At 37.8% G+C, this 21,513-nt stretch overlaps 1 non-coding gene across 1 annotated transcript; it reads right to left on the bottom strand.

Moving 5' to 3' along the window:
- Positions 1 to 1,070: 1,070 nt before the first annotated feature.
- LOC143624983 (small nucleolar RNA R71) lies at positions 1,071 to 1,177 on the bottom strand. The gene has a single exon (XR_013152202.1). It is a non-coding gene; the product is annotated as a small nucleolar RNA R71 (small nucleolar RNA).
- Positions 1,178 to 21,513: the final 20,336 nt, after the last annotated feature.

Below are 21,513 nucleotides of genomic sequence, written 5' to 3'. Positions count from 1 at the left end.
TAATTTTTTCATCATCATCTTATTTTCATAACAAACTTTATTTTCGTTTAATTTACTTGTTTTCTTAATTAGTTTTAATTATAGTATTAATTTAGTATTTTAAATAAAAACCCCCTTAAACAAATATAAATAATAAGTCGTGTTCTTAGTCGAGTCTAATTAGCTAGTAAACATAATTTAAAGATTCTAGTGGGTTCGATATCCGGACTTACCTAGCTGTACTAGAGTCTACCTGTTCACTTGCCGGTTAGTAATTTAGTTAAGTTTAAGAGTCTAGAATTTATTACTTAGTGTCTAGATTAGCGTGTTTTTATATAACTACTTTTAGCACATCAAGATTTTGGCGCCGTTGCCAGGGAATTTTGGCGATTGCGTTATTAGCTTTGATTAGATTTATCTGCTACATCCGTGCTACTTGTTTTGTTTTGTCTTTTGAGTCGTAGGAGTCTAATTAATTTTAGTTTAATTTTAAGTTTAGTTTATTTAATTTATTTTGATTTTCTTTTTGTTTTTAAATAGAGTCTATTGATTTGGTCTTGTGTGCTTTTCAGGTTTATTCCACAACTTCGCTCGCAAGGGCCAATTCCGTTAAAGTCAGAAGTTAGTTCACCGATCACCATAGATTCTCCACCAAAGTCATCACCACACAGTTCACCGCCGTCGAGCCCCAGAACCATTCCCGATATTCAAATGGCCGACAACCGAACCATTTACCAACAAGGTTTCGAGGGTTTCACCGGAGATCACTCGCCCATCATCACCCCCATAATCGATAACCAAAATTCCTGGTAGATTCCTTCTTATGTCATAACCAATCTCATCCATAGTAACTTATTCCATGGCCGTGATGATGAGGATGCTCCAGCGTACATCAACCATCTCACCCATGCGCCTAGGACGTTCAATTTTCAAGGTGCTAATGAAGATGCCATTTTCCTCCATTGTTCCCGATTTCACTCACGGGTCGTGCCGCCACTTGGCTCGATTCACAACCTGCTGGAGCATTCACTACTTAGGAGGCGTTGCGTACCGCTTTCTTGAAGAAATATTTCCCGCCTGCCAAAGCATCTCGTCTCTGTGATCAGATTCATTCTTTCCATATGATGCCTGACGAGCCGTACTAACAAGCTTGGGAGCGTTTTAAAGGTTTACTGGCCCGTTGTTCACAGCATGGTCTTACTCCGTGGGCCCTGGTCGAGAAGTTTTACAATGGGCTGACATATGAGACTCAGGCTCGTTTCGACACTGCTGCTGGAGGTAACTTAATGGATAAGAAAAATGTAGTAGGGTGTAATGAGTTGTTTGAAAGTTTTGCCCAGTCTGAGTTTGCTAAAAATCCACGTCACAGGAATTCAAATCTCCTCACTAGTACACCCTCATCCGTTCGAGGCGTGCACCAGGTCAATCTGGAAACTAGTGTGGCTGCTGCCATAGAGAGTCTAGCCAGTGAGATTAAAAACCTTAAGGCTAAGTTAGATAAGTGCGAGTTGTGTAGAGGAGGGCATGGGACTTCGGATTGTCCATTGATGAGTCAGAAGCAAGTAGAGTTCATAGAAGGGCAGAGTAGGGTTCATAAGGCATTTAATGGTAATAATAATTCAAACTGGAACAACTATAAGAATAGTAATTATAACTCTAATTGGCGTTCTTCCGGCACACCCCCTAATTTCCAAACAAATTCAAATCTTAATCAGGTGCAGGATCAATCATTTAGTGGGGATCAAAGTAGTCAAGGAGGGAGTAATGGGCAGAACTTGAGTAGTGGTATTGGTAGGTTAGAGGAGATGATGAAGCTAATCCTAGTTAGAGATCAGGACACTCAGAAAAAAATTGCCAATCATGATTTGCTTTTAAGGAATCACCAGTCCGCACTCTTAGATATTCAAAGAACCGTAGGTGATATAGCCCGACGTTTAGATGAGAGACCCCCAGGTCAGTTTTTAGTTTCTACTCAGCAGAATCCGGCCGCTCAAATAAATGCCATTTTTACTCGTAGTGGTAGGGTTTTAGGTCCGGAGAGAGAGATTGAGGTAGAGGAGAGTGAGGAGTTAGTTGATGAGGAGATAGTGATGGAGACTCCTGGGAGAGTGCAACCTAGGCTAGACCCAGCAAGTATCGCACCTACCAGTGAGTCCATAGTTAGAGGAAGTGAGGAAAAGAAACCGAGAGATGTTAAGCCTTAACCACTTATAGATCATTCTCATTTTCCGTATCCAGCCCGTGCTAAGAATCAGAAATTTCGTAGAGAATACGGGAACTTTTTAGATATGTTTAGGCAGCTTAGGATTAGTCTTCCATTTATCGAGGCCCTCCAGCATATGCCGATATATGCCAAGTTCTTGAAAGATATTCTTAAGCGAAAGGAAAGTCTGGAGGAGCTTTCGACCGTTCCACTGAACGGAGAGTGTTCGGCCGTAGTTCTCAATAAGGGACCCGAAAAGTTACCCGATCCTGGTGTTTTCATTATTCCATGTTTGTTGGGTAGGGATACCTCGTGTCAGGCTTTAGCAGACCTAGGAGCTAGCATAAACTTAATGTCATATTCGTTGTTTGAGAAGTTGGGCCTAGGAGAACTTACACCCACCTGCATGACCTTGTATTTAGCTGACCGTTCGGTGAAGTACCCTAGGGGAATCATAGAAAACTTGCTAGTGAAAGTCGATGGTTTAGTCTTCCCCATAGATTTTGTTGTTTTAGATGTGAAGGCCGATGAGAGAGTTCCTATTATTTTAGGTCGTCCATTTTTGCGTACTTCTAGGGCACTCGTTGATGTATTTGATGGTAAGATCACCCTTAGAGCCGGCGACGATAGTGTCACTTATATTGCTAAATCCATGAGACAACCGAGTGGTCAAGACGGTCTCATTAATCCATGTCATCCCGTTTTTGCAATTTAGTCTGTTATTCCCGGCATGGATCCACGTCTTGAGCACCCCCGTTCTGTCAGAGTTTGTTTGGAGGAGGAGAGAGAAGTCGCGAGTCCTCGAGAGGCGATGGAGTTTGATAAAGAAAGAGGCGGTGGAAAGCGGAAGTTTGTGGAGTTTGGAGGAGTTGGAGATAAGAGGAATATGATTGAAGATGAATGGTCGTATCGTGATGCAGTTTCTTGGAGGACCATGAAGTTTAACCGTGGTGGAGGAAGCTCCACTTGGGCAGCTGATTAGATCACATAGGAGAGTGTCTTAAGTGAAAACTTAAGTGTAGAGTTTGTATTATTATTCCATTTTTGAGTCTTGTCGCGTCACTAACGTAGATTTTTTTAGTTTTTCTTTGTTTTTGTTTTTTAAGTTTTGCAGGTTTTGAGCTAGAAAATTGACCCCCATGGAAGTTTAATGCAAAATTCAAGTGTAGGGATGGAGCAGCAGGAGCCGTATACTTTTGTTTATCTATTTGCTGCTATTATTTATATTATATTATGTTTTTGATGGTTGGTCCGGTTCCATACTTTGAATGATTTATATCTATCGAGGTTGATAAAATGAGTTTTAGATATTGTTTTTGTTGTTGCCGCTTCCGCTTGTGTACAAGAGGAAAAGTTGATACTGGTTGTGGAGCACGTTCGGAGATGGAGGGCAGCTTCGGAAAAAGACTTTAGCATCATTTCGTCATTCGCATATTACCAGCTAAGTCATTTCCATTATTTATCTTGCTTGTTTGTCTTTTATTTTCGCTTTTATTTTTTTAGGTTATTAGTTTTTTGTATTCCGATTTATTTTATCTTTTCGTCTTTATCCTTGCATTAAGGACAATGCGACATTTAAGTGTGGGGATAAGACATTTGAGTCGTAGTTAATTTTTATAATTTTTATTTTAAAAAAATTGAAAAAAATTTTAAAAACGTCCCTTGATTTTGTGTCTTTTTGCACTTAAATGGGAGATGAGGATATTTATCGGAAATCGGTTTTTCAAACTACTAATAATATGAGATAATATTAAAGAATGCGTACTTAACTTGGGATGTGTCGGTAGGCCCAACTAGTCTTGAAAGGTTTTCCATTGCATATTCTTAATAAACCTAATTAATTATAGATTTTGTGGGTTCTCATCCTAAGGGGGGAGAGTGAAGCTGAAATTCGGTAAGGTATAGGGAGTATTACCATAAACTGATTACCCTAAGGTGGTGAGAATTGAATGCACTTTAAAATTAGCACGCCACTCCGTTTTATGAAAATAAATAAAGAGTGGTGGCGCCCGCAAATGTCCAATTTTATACGAGCTTTAGTCTTTAGTTATATATTTTTAGGTAAAAGATACCTAAGTGCACAATAAAATAAATAAATAAATAAATAAGAAAAGAAAACGTGAGAAAAGTTATGAAATGAAAAATGCCAAAGAAGCATTCTCAAAAATAGAAAAGGAGGACAAAGTGCGCATACTAGACGAGACTGAGAGTTTACGTGTTATCAAGGGGATGGCGACTCTGATGATACACTATTAGGGCTCGAAAGTTTCTAGTCAATAAATATTTTCTTAGGGCATACATAGGACAAAGTCCAATAATATTCAGAGCATGCTCGTACGACCTCACTTGACCTATCATCCATAATTCCATCTAAGTGTATTTTCTTCTTACCATTAAGGGATTGTTATCTTACGGTGATATGTTGAACCAGTTTGCTTCAACTCGATTATTTTTAATTGTCTTTACTATGCTTGAGATGGGGTAGGTGGATCTTAACTCCAAAGGTGTGAGACTCATAGGTTTTTGATATCATATGAACTTAAATGCTTAATGTGTGTGGGGGCTTAATAGACTGGTGGCTGGGTTTAAGTGGACAACAATATCGGCAATCGCGGTTTTTACGTTTATCTGAGCTTTAAGATAACCTTATATGTTTTTAAGACTGTATTTCTCCGATGCTGATCCCATTGCAATGAGACTTTTTCAGGAACGAAAAAAAAGATAAGTGTGGGGATATTTTATATAATCCTAAATATATATAATTCCCTTGTATATTTAATATAATATTTTATTAGTTTCCGTTTGTTTTTATTAGAATTTGTATATTACTAACATATTTGAATAATGTAGGTTTCGAGACTTGTTCATGGTTAAAAAGGGCGAAAAAATAGCTAAAACAAACCAAACCGATGAACCGGAGCATCAGAATTGCACCGGACCGCATCAGAATTGAACCGGACCGCATCAGTAAACGAACCGGACCGGTCAGCCCCCCTCATCCGGAGCGCCGCGCGACCAGGAGGCCAAATCCCGCCGCACGGCGCGCCGGGCACCCCGTTTCACATATTTTCTTTGTTTTTTATCAGTTTTGGGCGCAGGAAACCTATTTAAACACCCCTAAAGTTAATCCTGAGCATACCCTGCGAACCAGAGCCGAATTTGGAGTTTCCAGAAGCTTAGGATTGCAATATTTGGTGGGTTTGAAGGCTAGGAATCAGCCGGCGAAGTGCTTATCATTCAAGAACGAAGACCACGGGTTTTAGCGCCTTTAATCTTCCGTTCTTATTTATTTTTGTCATAATTTCGTCTATTATTGTTTTGTTTGATTTTAAGATGCTAGGCTAAACATTATAGATTGCCTACGCTTATGATGAACCTTTGTTGACGTTTGTTTTGATTTCGGATTTATTTGCGTTATAGTTTTTATGGTTTAGTAAAAGGTTTACTTATATTAAATTGATGCGTATGGATATTTAGGATTGTTTGATTAATTGTTATTATTCCATAGTTGCCTTGATTATTGTTTGTCATTATGATAGGTTGCTGTTAGGTCAATTACTTTGTGTTTTTGATTATATTGTGATTGATTTCGAATAATATCATAGGAATAATACTATTTAATCAAATAAACCTAAGTGTGCTGTTAACCTAAATAGTTGTAAGGTGCTAGGTTATCGATAGATCTTTATTATTTGATCTTGCTAGATTTAGTTCTTCGTAAAGAGTCCGTCTAGGTTTGATTATTTAATTATTGACTATTGAATCAATTCGATATATTAAACTACCTTTGATTTCCGCGCTGTAAGGTAGGATTTCGTATAAAGGAACTAAATTGTAAACAATTGGGTGACCGTAAGTGAACTTGATTTTTAATACTGGTGTGCGTTAAAACTTGTTAGAAATCCATAGGTTTTCTCTTGAGAAGGGTCAGGGGTCCTATTTGGTTTTTCTTTTAAGTGTTTATTTTACGATCCTAGTCCATAACTAAATATTTTCCCGAGTCAATTCATTACCGAAATTTAGAGGAGTCTAGCCTAGGTAATTTTTTCATCATCATCTTATTTTCATAACAAACTTTATTTTCGTTTAATTTACTTGTTTTCTTAATTAGTTTTAATTATAGTATTAATTTAGTATTTTAAATAAAAACCCCCTTAAACAAATATAAATAATAAGTCGTGTTCTTAGTCGAGTCTAATTAGCTAGTAAACATAATTTAAAGATTCTAGTGGGTTCGATATCCGGATTTACTTAGCTGTACTAGAGTCGACCGGTTCACTTGCCGGTTAGTAATTTAGTTAAGTTTAAGAGTCTAGAATTTATTACTTAGTGTCTAGATTAGCGTGTTTTTATATAACTACTTTTAGCACATCATTCGTTTTCAGGTCCATAACTCTACAGAGGATGTCTTAACTTTTTCTATGGAATGGATTAATGGAATATGTAGGTTTCTCTAAAGGTTAGTCTCTTTGTATGGGGAGCAGAAATGAGAAGAATCACAACATTGAGCGCCGTTCATAAAAGAAAATTTGTGAATGAAATTAATCAGTGCCCATTATGTGAAAACGAAGTGGAATAGGCGGATCATGTACTAATCTCTTGCTATGTGATATCGGTAATACGACAATTTATTAGTAGTTGGTGCGGCATAAGCCGGTGTATGCTTTTGAGATCCGTGATCTTCTCAAATCCACCTAAATAGTGGACTCAATAAGATGAAACAATAAGCAATTCATTCGGTAATCCTAACAGCATGTTGATTATATGAAAGGCGAGAAGCAGGGTCCTCTTCGACAACAAAAGAGTGACGATTAATAGAATCAAGCAAGAAATCAAAAGATTGAGCTTCCTTTGGGGGAAGAATGCAAGGAAAATGTGTGCTTTATCATTTTGACTACACTTGTATTATGATGCATATGTAATTGAGCATAATGTTGTATGTTGCCTAACGTCTTACTAGCCTTGATATCTTTTGTTCGGTAGCAAGTCGCTATACTAATGAAATATTCCCTCAGTAGTAAGTCGCTAAGCTACAGCAACACCTGTTCTATTGAAAAATCATAATATCCTATTCTAATAACTTTAAAAAGATACTAGATTTAATCCCCCGTATTATGGGAGTTGTTTTACATTATTTGTTTTTTAATATTTATATATGTATATTTGGATTTTAATTTTATTTATTGTAAGAAAGTTAATAATTAATATACTTGAGGTTTGATAATAAAATGGTTTTACAAATAAATGATATGTTATAATCCGGTTTAAAAGCTATCTGAGTTTGGTGATACCCATTGCCCATTTATTTTTTTTATTATAAAATTGTTTCTTAATTATAAATAATATCTTTTTTTAAATAAAATAGGATATTAATTTTTAGTATATCCCTATTTTATAAGATTTTCATATCAAATATTTTATGAGATTAATTTTTAATATAATGAGATGTAATAACCCGTGTAAGAGCTATACGGAGACCTTTACCCGTGAATTCGGGTCAAATGCGTGAGAAACCTTCATTTACAAATAAAGCAATATGATGGATTGAGAGAATGCTTGTTTTACATTTTTAGTTTTTTAATATTTATTTTTTGGATTTTAATTTTCTTTATTGTAAGAAAGTAATAATATACTTAGGGTTTGATAATGAAAGGGTTTTATAAATAAATGATATGTTATAACCCGTTTAAAAACTATTTGGATTTGGTGACCCATGACCCGCTTATGTTTTTTACTATAAAATTGTTTATTAATTATAAATAATATCTTTTTCTTTTTAAATTGGATATTAAATTTTAGCATGTCACTATTTTATAGGATTTTCATATCAAATAATTGGTAAGATTAATTTTTAATTTAATGAGATGCTATAACCCGCTTAAGAGCTATCTGGTTTTGGTAAGACTCATACCCATGAATTTGGGTTAAATCAATGAGAGGCCTCCATTTAAAAATCAAACAATCTGCTGGCTTCCATAAAAGGAGGGAGCGACTATATCGCGACACATAGGATTTTAGGAGTTTCGTTTATATATATTATAGATAGATAATGTATATTCTTATATATAGATATATTTTAATTCAAGAAAACATATATTTGTTTGTATTTACTTTTTTATAAGATATCTCATAGTTGACCATGACTCGTATATTTGTCATTATTTGTCTTTACAACTAGTTTTGTAGAAGTATTTTGTTAATGAAACGGCTGTAAAGTGTAAACAAAACTTTTTAAATTAATCTAGTAATCATACTAAATAGACAAAACATAAATACTAGTCCTTCATGTTTGCACGTTTTTTCAGTAGACGTTCTTTCGCAAACTTCATGGCATAAAACATCCTTTCCATTTAAAAACCCTATCACGTCAGGTCCTTTGGCCCTAACCCGGTTAACTTTTTTTGTTAAATCTAGTCATGTGCATCTCACATAAGGACATTTGAGGGTACTTTTGTAAATTTAGTCATGTACAAGACATATGAGGGTATTTTTTGTAATTTTACAAATTTATCAAATAATTAAAATACAATAATAAATATATTTAAAAATAGAAAAAATTCTCTCTCTCTCTCTTGTATATCTCCCTCTCTCGGACTCTTAAACTCTCCTTCCTCTCTCTCTCTCTCTCTCTCTCTCTCTCTCTAACAGTCTAGCCACCATCACCACCCACCCTGACCAAACAACCATAAGTCCCCGCCACCTGCTGCTGGCGCCACCACCACCTTCCGTCGGCACCACCACCTGACCTAACCACCACCAACGATGAACGCAAAACTTTCTGGATTCAATTTCATTTGCATAAACAGATTCAGATTTCATATTCAAATCCGATTTTAGTATCAAAACAAAAATCGATTCCAATCATCTTAAGCACACCGGTAACAGAATTACTGATCTAGATTTAGCTTCGATATCCGATTCATCCCATAAATCGATTATATTGGTGTTTAAAGCATTGATTCTCGCTACAATTATAGTGTGTATCAGTACATATATAATATCAATCAGAATGTAATTTAAGGTTTTTATTGATGGAAGATTTTGGGTATTATTGGTCAGATCTAGGTTTGAAACCAAATAAAAAATGGTGGTAATGATTGACGGAAAACTTCGCTCACGAGAAGGTGTGAGTGTTGGAGCCGGTGGTGGCGAGAACGGCCCGAGTGGCTGAGTTGGTGGTGGATCTTCATGACGTGGTGTCTGGTAATCTGATTTGGGGGAAGGTGTGAATGTCGGAGTCGTCACCGTCGCTACATCCGATCTTCAAGCTCAAAGACGGTGTGAGTGTCGGAGTCGTCACCGTCGCTACATCCAATCTTCAAGCTCAAAGACAGTTGCAGGCGTTGGGCCGGTGGTTGTGGTGTTCGGCGAGAGGTGGTGGTGGCACCGGAATTTAGAGAGGTGGGAGAGAGTTGAGGAGAGAGTGAGTTTTGTGTGTGTGAGAGAGAGAGAGAGAGAGAAAGAGAGGGTGGGTGTTAATGGTTTTTTATATTTCTTTATTAAATATGGTAAAAAGACAAGTAACGAAAAAAGTTAATTGGGTTAGGGCCAAAGAAACTGACGTGATAGGGTCTTTATGCCGTGAAGCTTGCGAAAGGACGTCTAACGAAAAAAGTTAATTGGGTTAGGGCCAAAGTAACGAAAGGATGTTTTATGCCGTGAAGCTTGCGAAAGGACGTCTACTGAAAAAACGGGCAAACATAAAGGACTAATTTTGATGTTTTGTCTACTAAATATCTTATCTTATCTTATCTTAGAATACTAATAAAAGAAAATATTGAAGCTTAGGTGTCAAGCCCACATTTCACCTAATTCATAATCTCTCATCTCATTTATTCTAGTTATTCATGGGTCATGAGTCAAAACCATTTTGTCAAATGGGTTATAACATAGTGTGGATTATATTCATTATTGAATCAAGTGTCATTTTCATACCTAAGGTTTGACCAGCTACATAGCTTTAGTACCTTTTTTTTAAATTTCTTGTAAATCAGCACCTGGTGTTTCAAAAATCATGATATTTTAGTATTTTTCGTTAACCCTATTTATTTTTTCCATTAAGTCTACATTAAATTAATTCATAAGTATTTTGAGAATCACAACTAAAATAACAGATCTTATTTATCTTTATCATTTAACAAAACTCGTATAATACACGGGATAATACACGGAAAGGATGTTTTATGCCGTGAAGCTTGCGAAAGGACGTCTACTGAAAAAACGGGCAAACATAAAGGACTAATTTTGATGTTTTGTCTACTAAATATCTTATCTTATCTTATCTTACATCTTACGTCTTATCTTATCTTAGAATACTAATAAAAGAAAATATTGAAGCTTAGGTGTCAAGCCCACATTTCACCTAATTCATAATCTCTCATCTCATTCATTCTAGTTATTCATGGGTCATGAGTCAAAACCATTTTGTCAAATGGGTTATAACATAGTGTGGATTATATTCATTATTGAATCAAGTGTCATTTTCATACCTAAGGTTTGACCAGCTACATAGCTTTAGTACCTTTTTTTTAAATTTCTTGTAAATCAGCACCTGGTGTTTCAAAAATCATGATATTTTAGTATTTTTCGTTAACCCTATTTATTTTTTCCATTAAGTCTACATTAAATTAATTCATAAGTATTTTGAGAATCACAACTAAAATAACAGATCTTATTTATCTTTATCATTTAAAAAAACTCGTATAATACACGGGATAAAAAGCTAATTATGAAATATACCAAAACAAAATTGCATATAGCTTAATAGCTATATAAACAATAGTTAATGGGTTGGTGGCTCATTACAACAACAAAGGTTACGAAGCCACTAAAACATCAAAAGACTTGGAGGTGTTCAACTTTTCCGGATATCATAGAAATTCGCCCTTAAAAAAGGAAAAAAACTAACTATATAAACAATAAATTCTATAAATGGTGTTCATACTTGAATTTAAAATCATGTCGGTCCACCTAGTTTTATAAACCACAATTTATAGGGAAAACCCCGGAAAAACGAATATTGTGTTTCCAATCTAAACAAACAACTCATGCCAGATTTTCAGCACAACCTGTTTTCTAGTATTTAGTGGGTGTTTGGAATTCCTTATTTTCATTAACTTGTAACTTATAAACTTTTTAAAAAGTTAATAAGGTGTTTGGTAAATCATAAGGCCTTATGGATTTTAACTTATGAAGAAGGCAAAATAAAAGAGTTTTAAAAAGTTAGAAATTTGTAACTTATTAACTTAATGGGTTTGATTTACCTATTACACCATTCTAACCCTCAAACCCATTACACTCCTTTCAAAAAATAGTGTCCTTTTAAGTCATTTTGGCTTTCCCCAACACATAAACTAATCCAAACATTTTTTTCAAAACCCCTTTTAAAATATTCATAAGTTAATAAGTCCTTTTTGTTAAAAGTCCTTTTTCTCTTAAATAAACAATCCCAAACACACCCATATTCTAAAAGAATATGTATCGAATACTTTCATTTTATAACCTATAATATTTGGAAGCTACAGGAACCACTGCATACTACAATTAAACAATTAATATCAAAATAGTGAAAAAAGAAAAAGTGTGACGTAAAATCTATATATATATTACATTAAAAGAACAGTGTACAAATATATCATATAGAGATATCACAATGCGTACTATATTTGTAACTGGACGACATGATACATATAATTAAAATTAGAGTAGTGAGAGTGTGAGACACAAAAATATTTAGAGAATAAGGTATGTGTTATTTTTAGAACCAATTTTATGTTAAGAACCGTGAGAATTTAATAAAACATTTATACATGGCATATATTTAAATGGACGATGATTAGTAGACTATGTGTAGTGAGGCTACAAAATGGAAGAATTTTTAACACGTGACGTCTAGTCAGCAAATAAGCTATTTTCATTTTAGTGGTGTTGTAGCCTAAAATCGCCACCCAATAATTGTCATTGGTCACATTATTATTTTCCTTCACAAACCATCGACATGGACATGTCAACCCCCCCCCCCCCTCCTCTTGTCACCGGGGAGGCGGTGTGACCGCCCAATATCATCCAACATCACCATTATTCTCAGCCCATTACGCATAACCTTATGTAGCTGCATTACTTATCACATTTAAGTAAAAAAGAGTCCACCTTAGTTATACCGTCCTCACAGTTCTATATTTTTTTTTCTCATTTGAAAAGCTTCTACAATGCGTAAATGTATGATCACCTAACACTATAATAAATGATGAACAATATCATGAACAATTACTGTATAAACTTGACCATTATCTATAAAAACCTTGTAAAATATATTAATGCCCGGATTTGACAACCAACAAATCCATAATCAAAGAATCAATCTTCTCTATGTACATTTAGAAACCAAAAAAGAATATATCAAAAGTATCCCCAAAAAACCTCTTTCCAATTTCCGATCAACCAATAATATTTTTATCATCAACTCTTCCAAGCATAAACCAGCAACGAAAAACCCGAAGGCCCTTTAAGCTCATTCTCCTCCACACTCTCCCATTCCATAACCGACCCGCACCCGGACGACACCGACGATAACGATGACGACGACGAGCTTTTCGCCCTTTTTAACTTCCCTTTTTTCATTTTCTTCATTTCGAACCCAAACCCGAAACCCGACCCGAACCCCGAAATACCCGACCCGGACCCGTTTAACCGGGCTAAAAATTTATCATCCTCATGGTAGTCAAATCCGGATTTCTCAAATCTGAACATGAACAACGCGTAGTTGTCATCAACTGCTTCTCCCAACAGCCAATTATGTACGTCCCACGAGATTTGAACGGTCAAACCGTCGATTTCGACGCGTTCATTCCCTCGAAATTTCCATTGTAAATGTTTTACGACCAGCATTCGTTTGCTGTCCAGGGAAAAATATAATCTGGACTCGTCGCCAGCGCCGGAACTGCCAGTACTGGCGCTGGCGACGCGAGTGCAGTCAATAGTGATTTCGTGGGTTTTCCCGCGAAAAGTCACTTTAGTGGTGTACTTTTTATTGGCTATGCCAGGAACATGTTCCCGGCGTAGCAGGGTTATTTGGGATTTATTTGATTGGTTGGATTTGATTTTGGAGTAGGCTTGTTTAGGGGAGTCTCCAATGAGGAGTGTTATTTGGTTGTTCGCGGTTACCGTGATGTAGAATCCGGATACTGGTTCCAGCCCAAATTCGAATTTGGCCCGGGACAGGTCATAGTGTATCCGGATGGAGTCGGTGGGGGAGACTGGGATTTTTTTTGAACCGTAGCGGTTCCAAAAAATAAAGGGTTTGATTTGGAGATGGAAGGTGGGGTTGTCGGAAATAGTGTCTCCGGCGCCGGCGCTGTTGTCGCCGGCGCCGGAAAGGAGGAGGTGGAGGTGGAGCGATCGGGTGAATAGGGTGCGAGACCAGGTTAGGGCGAAGATGCCGATATCGGTGTGGTAGAGAGTGGTGGTGACGTTGGGTGTTGGTGACGGTGGTGGCGGCGGTGACGGTGGAGAATGGTGGTGACCGTGGTGGGGGGTTGGGTGGTTGGAGGACATGGTGGTGGATTGGGTAATGAACTAGTGATAATAATAATAATAATAATAATAATAATAATAATAATATTATTAGTTTTGTTATTGGAAGAAAGTGTAGCTTAAAAGAACGGGTTTATAAAGGGGTGAGTGGAACAGTGGGTGCGGGAAATAGACGTTTTGGTCAAATCTGAAAAAACTTATTTCATACGACTAGGATATAATAATTTACTAATCATATGTTTAAAAGTAAATAATCAAATAATTTATGTTTTAAGATCAAAAGCTGCCTAATCATCTAGAAAAAGTCTTCTGCTCATCAACGAATTAATATTCACGTTTACCATATCTTTATAATAATACATACATGTAAATGTTCATACATTTTAAAACAAAAAATATATGTACAATACGACGTTATTATATATTATACAACTTTGATTGTCATAAAAAAAATACGGAACCGTAGTACAATCTATATTATACAACTTTGATTATCTTTTTAGTTTGTATAGGTGGATTATGTGTTTCTCAAAGTCTCAATATATAGGTATATAAAGTTTTATTCAAAATAAAATTATATAAAGACAATATATATATAATTTAAATTACTTATTTCTCTAATAATCCATAACGATATTTTAAAAATTAATAACTAGAGATATTAAGTTGAATAGTTGTAGTAACTATGTAATAATACAATGTTAGATATATGGTAGTTTTTTTTCTAATCTTACTATCATATGAATGTGTAATATTGTATGGTTTTATTTACTACCAAAATACCATAAGCCCCAATCAATCATGAACATCTCATTTTTATCATAAACTATTCTGGATTATCTTAGAGCTGACGGCATATTTTTGAACTACCCTAAAAATTTTATTTTTTAATGGCTCTATTTTCGTAACCCTCTCTTAGCTATTGGTTGGGGGTTGGTTGCTGCATACAAAATGATGGTTTAGAGAGATTGATAAAATTATTGTAGAACAGTACTTGGGCAATTAGTGGAGAGAGTGAGTCTACTGATATGTAAATAAAAAAACAAATGGTCAAAAATATGACTATTAAGCATAATTCCCAACCAATTTCTCTCCCCTTTTATTGGTGAAAACTACCCCTTATAATTACTCTTTTATGGGGCTGGCAACGGTATTTTCCATGGACCCAGCATACCCTTCACCACTGTCCGTCGCCCACTCCCTCCACCCTAAGAAAGTGAGAAGGACGTCATCTTGTCATATTGAATTGATAGATTAGATAATTTACTATTACATCATACTTGTTAAATGTCGAGAAACTGTGTTGTGTACCGCTAAAAGTTATTGCATTGTCCATCTAATCTTAGACCACGCGTAGTGGCAACTAAACACAACAGAATATTTTCTGACATGTGATATTTCTGTTAGCAATGGTCAATTTTGCAAAAGTGATGTAATTGTAAAATGCCTCATAATCCTTTTTCAATTATTACACAATTATTAATTTTCTAATATAAATATGAATTAAAAATAAAACGCAGTTGACTAGACACCCCCCCCCCCACAGTGACACATCATCGCCACGTGGGCACGAGGGGGTTTAAAGTCCCAAACTATAAGGTCTCTCTATGGTTCGAAGCCCCGAGAGCATTAACGCTTTTATTTATTTATTTATTTATTTAACAAGCACAATAGAATATAAACTAAATAATTATATAATAATACTAAAATTAAAATTTAAATAAAAATAAAAAACATACAAATAAAAACATAAAATAAAAGACATAAGAAAAACAATGAAAACATAACTTAAATTAACAAGCATATAACTAATATTCGTCCTCGTCTGCATATTTGGACATTATCTTTGCTTTTTTTTTCTCCAAAAAAGCCCGTGTGGCCGGACTTAGATTCAAAAGATCTCTTCTTACCGGGCATGGTAACTCATTCAGTTCATCAAAAACAAAATGGGGATCAAACTCGTTTAACTTAAATTGACAATGAGTATCCGACATGACTTGAGACGACGATTGATCGGTCGAAGTAGACGTTGTCTTTGACCGTTTGGACGGTCGCGATAAAGATCACAGAACCGACGCCTAGTTTGGTGAGCTCGTGTATTTTCTCCAAGCTTCCAACATATTGAAATATCCTTTATATTCGGCCATGTATTGCTAAGGCAAACTCCATCATGTTGGCATCGCTTATGCCGCTTTTTCTCCCATTGTTTGCAACGCAAGTGTAAATGTTGGAGAAGCTGGTTATTTTTTTACGCATTGCCTTCCATTTGCTGTAGGCAGAATCATCCTTGTTGTATAAACCTAGACCTATTGTAGCAAAGAACTTACCACGTATTTCATCCCAAAAACTCAGGGGTATTTTGTAACACCCGTCAAACGTCCGGTTTAATGATTTAGCGCGCGTAAAGTATGTATAACTCTCGGGACTTAACCGACGTTTCTCGGAAGCCTTCACGTCATCCCGATACGTTAAAGAACCTAACTCTTCCTTCCATTTTGCCTTACACTTCAATCTGGAGGGATTAGAGTGTAATATCTTATGTTATAACATAATCTAACCTTAGCCCCTTATGCTGTTGTGATCGGCAGGAAGAACAAGACCCAAGACCCACGATTTTCTTTTTTGCAGCCAATTATAAGCCTTAGAACTTCAATTCAAGGTATGTACTACGATTCCCCAAGTCTTTTACACGTTAATTGATCCTTATATTGCGCGTATTTATCGAAAAACGTCATGTTGTAGGCTAACCGGGTGGCTGCCCAATTGAGCTTTTCCGGGGCTGTTTTGAGTGAGTTTTTCGCATCAAAATCCCACTAGGTATAACATGTACATCATATTATAATTTTATGGCCAATGGAGGTGTTTAGGTCGGTCAATCGATTTTAGTTCGAAAACTAGGGTTTATCGGGTGTAGAATTGCAAATTGTTGAGTTTGACGCGTTAATTGATCGGGTGACCAACCAAATCAGTTTGTACAGCCATAGGGGGGGTTTAAGGGCTGTGGAAAAATTATTTTTTGATGCTCGGGGCTGTTGTGGTTAGTGTAACACCCCGACCAAAGGCGGATTATACATCGGGGCGCCACATATTGTTTCATTACTCGTGACACTATTGGGTGTCAATATTTAATAAATACATTCATTCGCGCACGCGCAAAGCAAAAAAAGATAACATAAATCAACATAAATCAATATATTATAAATCATAATATTCGAACAGCAAAAACTTGTCTTGTTACATTTTAATCTAGGTCCAAAATAAAGAAAACTTCCTACGTGTCCACAAGCTCCAAAACAGCTACTGCAAACCTGAACATGTGTTAAAATAAACGTCAAACACTTGCGTGTTGGTGAGAAATCAAGTTTAATACAATACATAGATAACCATAAATCTGCGCGCAACATGTGTATGTCTGGTTTTCAACAAGGGTGTAATCTGATCGGGACCAACTCTAAGGTTCATAAGACTGCCAGTGCTCACAATTGAGCTCACAAACAAGACTAACTGTGCAAGTGTAACAAAAGAGAAAATCATAAACGATAGTTCTCCCGTGTTCATCTAATGGTACCATGAAAACTGCGGAATAGACCGACAAGACGGTTAATGATCCACACATACAAATAAACAGCCAAGTCTACGTCCTCAACACATGGGATACTGCGCGTCTAAAGTTCATAAACAGTTTAAGACTCTAAGTTTGTATGAACACATGAACATCCCAAAACATTAAAAGCAAAAAAAGGGATTAGGTACGAGATTACTCACTTGATAAAGATGCGATGATAGATAAAGCAAGAACCAAACAAGCAAGTTAACCTATAAATAAGATTATTGTTTTAAAGATTTGTTTTAAGTCTTGATTACAAGTTAGCATAATTAATAAGTAAATTATTATATATATATATATATTACCGGAAAAGCAGGGCAGAACAGGGAGGAAGACGGAGGCAAGAGAGGAGGGAGGCGGCTGAAGAACAACGGCAGAGAGCAAAAAGGGAGGAAGAGAATAAGTGTAGTGTGTGAAGTGTTAAGAAAATAGTACTATATATAGGCAAACCCTAGGGGACACAAACCCTAGAAAAGATCTCCAAAAGTAAAAGAAAAGATATCAACAGTAAAAAGTTCTGAAAAGTAAAGATATCAAAAGATATGGCAGCTGCAGGGGGGCAAGATAAAGCTGTCAGGGAACAGTAAAAAGCATGGGCGGGTCAGATAAAGGTACTGGTCAAGCATGGCAAAAGCAGATCTCAAAAGATAATGTCAGTCACTTTATCTGCCAACCAATGGGGTTGGTGCGCATGCTGCGCCGAAAGTAACTTTTCAGACATAAAGCAGATTAGGTCAACAGCTCAAAAGATAAGACAACACAAAAGCAACGGCTAGATTAAACAGAAGAAAACTCAAAAGGGTTTTAGCGCGAGAAGGCTAAGGCGCGAAGGCAAAAGTGCGCGAGCGCGAAGGCGGACAGAACCAACCTTAACGCGTCGCGGGAAGAATCACATTTCTTAGCGCGCCGCGGGAGGAACTAAAATTCCTAGCGCGCCGCGGGAAGAACTATAATTCTTCGCGCGTCGAGGGATGAACTACGATTCTTAGCGCGCTGCGAGAAGAACTACAAATCCTTAGCGCGTCGCGGGAAGAACTACCGTTCTTAGCGCGCTGCGAGAAGAATTACAATTCTTAGCGCGCTGCGAGAAGAGTTCGTCTCGCGAATCGCTGTACAGGTGGTCTTCACGCAGGATTCCTTGTAAGGGGTCTGGCGCGTGGAGCTGCGCAGACAACCTTAGGCGGGAAGGAACAAAGGACAAGCAAAGAGTTAGAAGAAAAAGAGGGAAACAAGGCGTAAGGGCGGGACGGCGACAAGAGGGAAAAGAAGGCGGAAAGAGAGGAGAGGGACGGGACGGCGGAAAGAAAGAGAGAGAGAGAGAGGCGGGAAGGAAAATATATATATTATTTTTTAAAAGTAAAATATAAGTATAATTATTAAATCATAAAAGAAAGAGATCGGGTCAGAGAAACGGGTACCTGGGTCGGGTCGGATCGGGTCAGATGTCACAGTCTCCCCTACTTTAAGAAATTTCGTCCCGAAATTTATCTCGAAGTAGGTTGCGCAGAGAACAGGTGCGGGTACTTGATCTTCATTTGATCTTCCCTTTCCCATGTAAACTCGGCTCCGCGCTTGGACTCCCAGCGAACTTTCACGATAGGGATACGACTGCGCTTGGTTTGCTTAACCTCGCGATCCATAATCTCAACAGGCTTCTCAACGAAATGCATAGTTTCATCAACTTGAACTTCATCAAGTGGAATGTGAAGGTTCTCGTCAGCTAAACACTTCTTGAGATTGGATACATGGAACGTTGGATGCACATTACTGAGCGCGGGCGGCAGGTCAAGTCTGTAGGCAACTTTTCCCACACGCGCGAGAATCTTGAATGGACCAACATATCGAGGAGCAAGCTTACCTTTCTTCCCAAAGCGGACAACACCTTTCCAGGGCGACACTTTGAGGAGAACAAGATCACCAACTTGAAATTCGAGAGGCTTCCGCCTACGATCTGCGTAACTCTTCTGTCGGCTTCTGGCAGTCAGCAGATGATCACGGATCTTGGCGATTTTATCGGTTGTCTCTTGAACAAGTTCGGGTCCTGTGATTTGAGTTTCACCCACTTCGCTCCAACAAATCGGGGAGCGGCACTTACGACCGTAAAGTGCTTCAAATGGGGCCATACCAATACTGGAATGATAACTGTTATTATAAGAGAACTCGATCAAAGGCAGGTGTGAATCCCAATTACCTCCTAAATCAAGAACACAAGATCGGAGCATATCCTCAAGAGTCTGAATAGTTCGCTCAGACTGACCGTCAGTCTGAGGATGATATGCCGTACTCATGTCCAAGCGAGTTCCTAGCGCAGATTGGAGAGATTTCCAAAAGCGAGATATAAAACGGCCATCGCGATCGGATATGATGCTCAAAGGAGTACCATGGCGGCAGACAATTTCCTTGACATAAAGCTGCGCGAGATGCTCAACACGGTAGTTTTCACGAATGGGCAGGAAGTGAGCAGACTTAGTCAATCGATCCACTATTACCCAAATGCTATCATGTTTGCTTGCTGTCAAAGGTAACTTGGTAATAAAGTCCATCGCTACACATTCCCATTTCCACGTAGGAATTTCTGGTTGTTCGAGCAAACCAGATGGGCGTTGGTGTTCAGCTTTCACTTTAGAACAAGTCAGGCATTTAGCTACGAACACAGCAATATCCTTTTTCATACCGGGCCACCAATAAGTTATGCGCAAATCCTTGTACATCTTATCAGCGCCAGGATGAATAGAATACCGAGATTTGTGCGCTTCGCTCAGGATATCAGCGCGAAGATTCACATCAAAGGGAATCCAGATGCGATTGAGATAGCAGAGAATTCCACTCAGATTAGGCACAAAATGCGCTTCCGCGCCACACGCTAACTCGGCGCGAAGGTTACCATTACTGATGGATGCGCGCTGCACGTCACGAATACGCGATTCAAGGTTGCTTTGAATCGGCGCGAAGTGAAGCTGGGTGCGCGGCAAGATACAGTTAAGCTGGCAGGGTTTTCGGCTGAGCGCATCGGCTACCACATTAGCCTTACCAGGATGATACCGGATCTCACAATCGTAATCGCTGATGAGTTCGTTCCATCGGCGTTGCCTCATGTTGAGTTCCTTTTGATCAAAGATATGCTGAAGGCTTTTATGGTCAGTGTAGAGGATGCACTTAGTACCATAAAGGTAGTGTCTCCAGATCTTCAAGGCAAATACAACTGCACCAAGTTCGAGGTCGTGAGTTGTATAATTCTTTTCATGAACCTTAAGTTGCCTTGATGCGTAAGCGATAACCTTGCCTCGTTGCATAAGAACACAACCGAGACCTTGGTTAGAGGCATCGCAGTACACGACAAAATCATCATTACCCTCAGGTAGCGCAAGGACAGGAGCTTCACACAACAATCGCTTGAGCGTCAGAAAGGCTTCTTCTTGCTTCGAGCCCCAAATATACGGTTTACCTTTGTGCGTTAGAGCTGTTAAAGGCAAAGCGATCTTCGAGAAGTTCGAAATGAAGCGCCGGTAATAACCAGCTAAGCCCAGAAAGGAACGGATCTCAGAAGGAGAGGATGGCGTAATCCAGTTCTTGATTGCTTCAATTTTGGATGGGTCGACATGAATACCCATCTTGTTTACAACATGACCAAGAAACTGTACTTCATCCGACCAAAATTCACACTTGGAAAGCTTAGCATAGAGTTGCTCAGCTCTAAGCTTTTGCAACACCAACCGAAGATGTTGCTCGTGCTCGGCCTTGGTCTTAGAATACACCAGAACATCATCGATAAACACAATCACGAATTTATCCAAGAAAGGCCTACACACCCGATTCATTAGATCCATGAAAACGGCGGGTGCGTTGGTTAAACCGAAGGACATGACCAAGAATTCAAAATGGCCATAACGAGTTCGAAAAGCAGTCTTCGGAACATCTTCATCGCGGATGCGCAACTGGTGATAGCCAGAGCGGAGATCAATCTTCGAGAAACAAGAGGCACCTTGGAGTTGATCAAAGAGGTCGTCAATACGCGGTAAGGGATACCGGTTCTTAATGGTGAGTTTGTTCAACTCGCGGTAATCAATACACATGCGAAACGATCCATCTTTCTTTTTAACGAACAACACCGGAGCACCCCAGGGCGAAGAGCTAGGGCGAATGAATCCTTTAGCAGTCAACTCTTGAAGTTGGCTTGCCAATTCTTGCATCT

Source organism: Bidens hawaiensis, unplaced genomic scaffold (assembly GCF_021521415.1).
Source record: "Bidens hawaiensis isolate Kalapana, Puna unplaced genomic scaffold, B.hawaiensis_p1.1 tig00004003_1, whole genome shotgun sequence".
NCBI lineage: Eukaryota > Viridiplantae > Streptophyta > Magnoliopsida > Asterales > Asteraceae > Bidens > Bidens hawaiensis.
Note: the sequence above shows the minus strand (reverse complement) of the source record. Positions and strands in the feature narration are given on the sequence as shown.